Source organism: Vollenhovia emeryi, unplaced genomic scaffold, assembly GCF_000949405.1.
Source record: "Vollenhovia emeryi isolate VEMERY1.0 unplaced genomic scaffold, V.emery_V1.0 DF939126.1, whole genome shotgun sequence".
Taxonomy (NCBI): domain Eukaryota; kingdom Metazoa; phylum Arthropoda; class Insecta; order Hymenoptera; family Formicidae; genus Vollenhovia; species Vollenhovia emeryi.
The window spans coordinates 803,740-809,028 of NW_011967240.1; the positions used below are offsets into that span (position 1 = coordinate 803,740).

General features: G+C 51.0%; 1 protein-coding gene across 4 annotated transcripts in view; it reads right to left on the bottom strand.

The window, feature by feature from the left end:
• The window catches only part of LOC105568972 (calcium-transporting ATPase sarcoplasmic/endoplasmic reticulum type), a 55,928-nt gene that overhangs the window by 42,813 nt on the left and 7,826 nt on the right, over positions 1-5,289 (bottom strand). Inside the window, exon 1 of one of the 4 annotated variants that reach the window (XM_012025059.1) lies at positions 4,112-4,300. The exons of the other annotated variants lie outside the window; for them this stretch is intronic. The gene's annotated coding sequence lies outside the window, so the exon portion shown is untranslated. Of the gene's footprint in view, positions 1-4,111; positions 4,301-5,289 lie in introns of those variants that run through there. 4 annotated transcript variants of the gene reach the window in all.

Sequence of the window (5,289 nt, forward strand, 5' to 3'; positions counted from 1 at the left end):
CGCGCGCGCGCCGCGACGCTCCGCGTGCGGCCGTTTCCGCCCGACGCCGAGATGCGCGCGAGCGGCGTCGCGACGGCGGCCGCCCGCGCGCGCCCGCGCGCGCGCGCGTCTCGCGGAGCGGCGAGCACATGTGGAGCGACGCGATTGGCCGAGCGCCGCGTGACGCGGTGCGGCTATTTTCAGGCTTCTGCTAGGCTATTTCCTTGGCGCGTATTTTAAGACGGCCGTCCGGTGACGGGACCGACCGCCGCGTGTTTCCCCTTACGTAACCGCGACGTGTCGGCGGCGACGGGCCGCCGACTGCGCGACTGTTGACCGCCGACGGTCCTTTGACGAATCCTCGACCCGCGAGCGGGATTATTCCACCTCGCGGGGCGCGATCCTGCGTGGAACGGCCGAGCGAACGCCGCGGAGTCATGGCTGCGCTCTGTGCTCTATCGCGGCAACGAGGTTTCCCGAAGATATGCTTTTTCGCTGCTTCGTTTTCTTTTCTTTTATTTTTTGCATCTATTTCGAATCACTTACGCACACGTGCCGCGCGCGACGCGACCCAGCCGCTTTACGGATTTCGGACTCGAACGGGACGATTCGCAATGAGAAATGACTCGTCGATCGACGTCGAAACGCTGTCGAATCGATGTCGTTCTCGACATCGACCGACGAGTCGCTTCTCGATAGGTCGAAGATCTCGTTTCTTCGCCGAGGGACGTTAATTCGATTCAAACGGGCGGCCTGCGTTATTTACACCAGCGTGACGCACGATCAAATTGTTATTTGTATTCGCGGGGCGTAAACAGGTCCGGGGAGAAGCAACGTTCGCGGCTGTTGGAATGATGAATCGCGCCTGAGGCGGGAAGAGAAGCCGAGCTACAGACTTCTCTCGCGCGATCGAACGCGGCGCGATCCTGAGGTCCTAGCGAGAAATCGACAAGTCGATCGACAAGTCATTTCTGACTGGGATTCGCGTCAAGTTCAAAGCTACGAAGCTCGACCCTGTCGAGGGTAGGACCGAGTCTTCTGGAGACTCGAGCGCACGCGATCTCCGAATCTGGGGGTCAATTCTGTACCTTACACTTACACTTACATCTTACACTTACAACATAGTGAAAATGCTAAAAGTAAGCGGCTTTGTCCCTTTCTAAGGGGACGATTAGCATTTTCACTAGAGTGAATAAGAATGTGTCCACGATGCTAGAACTTGGACCAAGTGGACGCAGGCCTTTAAGGCTGGTCTACAATACATGGAGTAAGCTGGAGTAAGGAGTAGGAGTAAGGAAATAAATCCATTTTATTTCCTTACTCCTACTCCTTACTCCAGCTTACTCCAGCTTACTCCATGTATTGTAGACCAGCCTTTAGATACACTTACGATATAGTGAAACTGCTAAAAGTGAGCGACTTTGTCTCTTTCTAAGGAGCCTTGTCTCTTTCTAAGGGGACCATTAGAAAGAGACAAAGCTGCTCACTTATGGCATTTTCACTACAGTGAAAAAGCCTGTGTCCACGATGCTAGGACTTGGTCCAAGTTCTAGTATCGTGGACACAGGCCTCTAGATACACTTACGACATAGTATGAAATGCTAAAAGTGAGCGGCTTTGTCTCTTTCTAAGGGGACGATTAGAAAGAGACAAAGCTGCTCAGTTTTAGCATTTTCACTATAGTGTAAGATACAGAATTGACACCCTGTCCGCCTAACCGGGCCAGCGAGCTTTTATTCCCAAGGTCGTCCTCACGGCCTCCGACGTTCCGGGAAATTCCTCCGCTCCGCGAATACCCGCGTCTTCCGCGGGACGTCTGCGCGCGCGTCGACGTACGGTTAAACGCCCGTAACTCTCTCGCGGCTGATCCCAACCAGCTGCTCGTCGCCCCATAATCGCCTGGACGTTAACTTCCGTCGTCAACTCGCAAATTCGAGGCGGCGCGGCCGGCACGAGGAGCGCCCGAGGATCTCGCCTGGCGAGGCTCCAAGGGATGTCTGAAACGCGTCTAAAAAACCGCCGGATATTTCGGACATTGTTTAGGTGTATTTTATAAGCTCTTTGGACTTTTCTCCCCGGACGCGCGGCAAATCCTGAGGGACGTCCGCTTGCTCGCAGAGATTAGTGACCACGTGCACCGAATCCGGCGCGCTGCGATAATTCTTTTCGATAGCTGTTTGTTTTTTCTTTCAGATATCGAAGCTTGAAACATCGCGACATTCATTTTGTATAATCTTCTGTAATTATCGAGCTCCGCGTTTTTGCGTCACCGAAATAACACGTTCATTTAATATAACGAGCGCGTTGAGGTCATTAACGAGCGAGCAATTATTCATGAATCTCACGTTAACTTTGTACGGCCGGAAATAATTTGATCGACCGAAATTAAAACGACGCGATCGATACAATTAAAAAAATATCTTCGATCGCGCGTGTCAACGCTGCGTGCTTCCCATAACGTGTCTCTCGGATATCGAATCTTAAGTCTGATCTACAATGTGCTCTTTGTGTCTAGAAACATTCTATTTCGTAGTCGACAAATACGTTTAAAAAAATTGCGCAAGTGGATGAACTGTACATTGTACAATCGTACATTGTCGACAAACTTTTTAAGCGTCTCGATTTGTTTGTCTAAAATAGAACGTTGCTAGATGCACGTTGTATTGTAGATTAGGCTTTAAAGCCTAGTCTACAATGTGCTCTTTGCGTTTAGAAACATTCTATTTCGTAGTCGACAAATACGTTTAAAAAAATTGCGCAAGTGGATGAACTGTACATTGTACAATCGTACATTGTCGACAAACTTTTTAAGCGTCTCGATTTGTTTGTCTAAAATAGAACGTTGCTAGATGCACGTTGTATTGTAGATTAGGCTTTAAAGCCTAGTCTACAATGTGCTCTTTGCGTTTAGAAACATTCTATTTCGTAGTCGACAAATACGTTTAAAAAAATTGCGCAAGTGGATAAACTGTACAGTGTACAATCGTACATTGTCGACAAATTGTTTTAGCGTCTCGATTTGTTTGTCTAAAATAGAACGTTTCTAGATGCACATTGTAAATTGGGCTTAGGCGTTAGCGATGTCAACGGAACGTCACGCCTGCGTAATTCCCAGAAGGTACAATTCCCGCTCATGGCTGTCCGTCGTAGGTATCGCCCTGTTTCGTCAAATTCAGTCAAGATACCGCGTCTGGGAACGAAGTGCCCGCCGAAGTGCCCGGCGAGTGATTAATTAAACGCGTCGCATCCAATTCCCACGACACGCCCCGTAATCATCGCGCGTCAACTCACCGCGCTGATAGCGCGGAGGACGCGCTCGGAGCGAAACAATTCCGCTAAAATGCTGACAAGCGGTTAATTACACACACGTCGCACACGGTTCTCCCGTGGGACTCGTTCGCATTCCAAGCACCCCCCCCCCCCCCAGCACACAAATTCCGAAGCAACGTAATCGAGATGAGGAACGGCTCAACCCTCAACCGGCATCCCGCGGATCCGCCGCGTCAATCGCTCTTCCGACATTCGTCCCTCGCGAACGGAGGGCGATCTTTCAGGGTGACGCTTCAATTAAAAATCACGGGCTTTCGATCGAACTCTTCGACGTGATCAAATACGGATTCTAAAGTCGCGGGGACGTTTGCCAAGTCCCTCCACCGACATCTCCAAATCGCGGCTGCATCGTGACAGATCGGCAAGAACCGTAACGGAGGGCCCGTGTGATTTTTCGCACAAAGCCACTCGTCATTCCGACGATTTCGCTAGTTCGGCCACTGCTGCATCAGTTACATCGTATCGTTAGTGTTGCTCGTCGCTACACTAACAAGGGGGACGGGGAGGAGCCGTTCATAGACAATAGACACCGCTGGACCGCGCATTCATGGCAGATAGTGTCGCCGACTTGTGGGAAAGGGACAGAGTGCGACAGAGGGATTCTCCCTCGAGGGAGACAGACTTCTCTGTCGTGCGCATCGCAAGAGACTCTATCCTCGCCCCTTAACTCGGCAACAGCCAGAGCAATAGGACAAGGGAATGCGCGGTCCAGCGGTACGCGGGGTCCACGGAGCCGTTCTTCCCCCGTTCTCCAGGGCGAGAGGCCGTTGAGGGTTGAGAAATCGCGGCTGGCAAGACTAACCCTCTCCTCGCTGACTGTTCCCCTCCGACGGGTCGCACGTCAGACCCGGCCTCGGCGGGGCCGAAGGGCAGGAGGGCGAAAGGCACACGCCGCGCGACACGGCACGGGCTCGGCGCGGTACTTGCGGCACCACGGCACTCCGCTTGCGGACTGCTCCCTGCCGAGGACGACTGTCCGGACGACCAGCTCGCTCGGGCGCCCGGGACGCGACTAGCCGGCCAAATCGCGCGCGCCCGAGCGAACGTTTTTAGCACGTCTTCGACGACGGCTTCCTAATTATTTTGGCAGAGATCAGCTCGGGGAGCCGCCGCTCTCCCGATCTCCGGCATCGCCTCCTCCTCCTCCTCCTCCATCGCGCGTCGCCGCGGCCCCGCGCGTCCTGCCAAGGACTATGACGCTCTTGTGGTGCCTTCTTGAGTCTTAAGCCAACGGCACGCGATACTATTTTTCTTACTGGATTGCTTACGAGAACTATATAATCAGGATTTAGCCCTCAAGTCACCTGATTTGAAACTCTGCATCCTTATTGGCTCTCGTAAGCAATCCAGTAGGAAAAATAGTACCGTGTGCCGTTGGCTTTAGCCTTAAGTCGTCTGCTCTTAAACTCTGCATCCTTCCCAGGTTCACAAGTCGACGATCGAATCGATGTCAATCATGATTTTTCGGACTGTTTGGTTTGACTAGATTCTTCATTGATTTCGTGAGAAGATCCGCATAATACTTTGTCGATATCTTATTAACGTATAACGACATCTATTACATGTATACGTAATAATTTCATGTATGGAAGATACCACGTCGACCAATTATTGATGATTTAGTTGATATCTAGTAGATATCGTATTCAAGTCGAGTCGATAGATGGAGATCGACTTCAACATGACATCAATTGAAATATGACTAGATCGTGGACATCTACGGAATATTTTCCAGATGTCGTAATGAAATCTTCTAAATTTCAACTTGATTATTGATTTGCACACGATCTCGACTTGTTTTCAATATGATATTCACCAGATTCTTCATTCGACTTGTGAACCCGGGCTATTGGCTCTCGCAGGCAATCCAGGAAAAATAGTACCGCTGGCTTTAGTTTGCGTAAGAATATTACTGCGGGGTGAGAATGTATTGGCGAACGTCACATTCTTCGTCCATACAAATTCTTAATATGAGCTTGC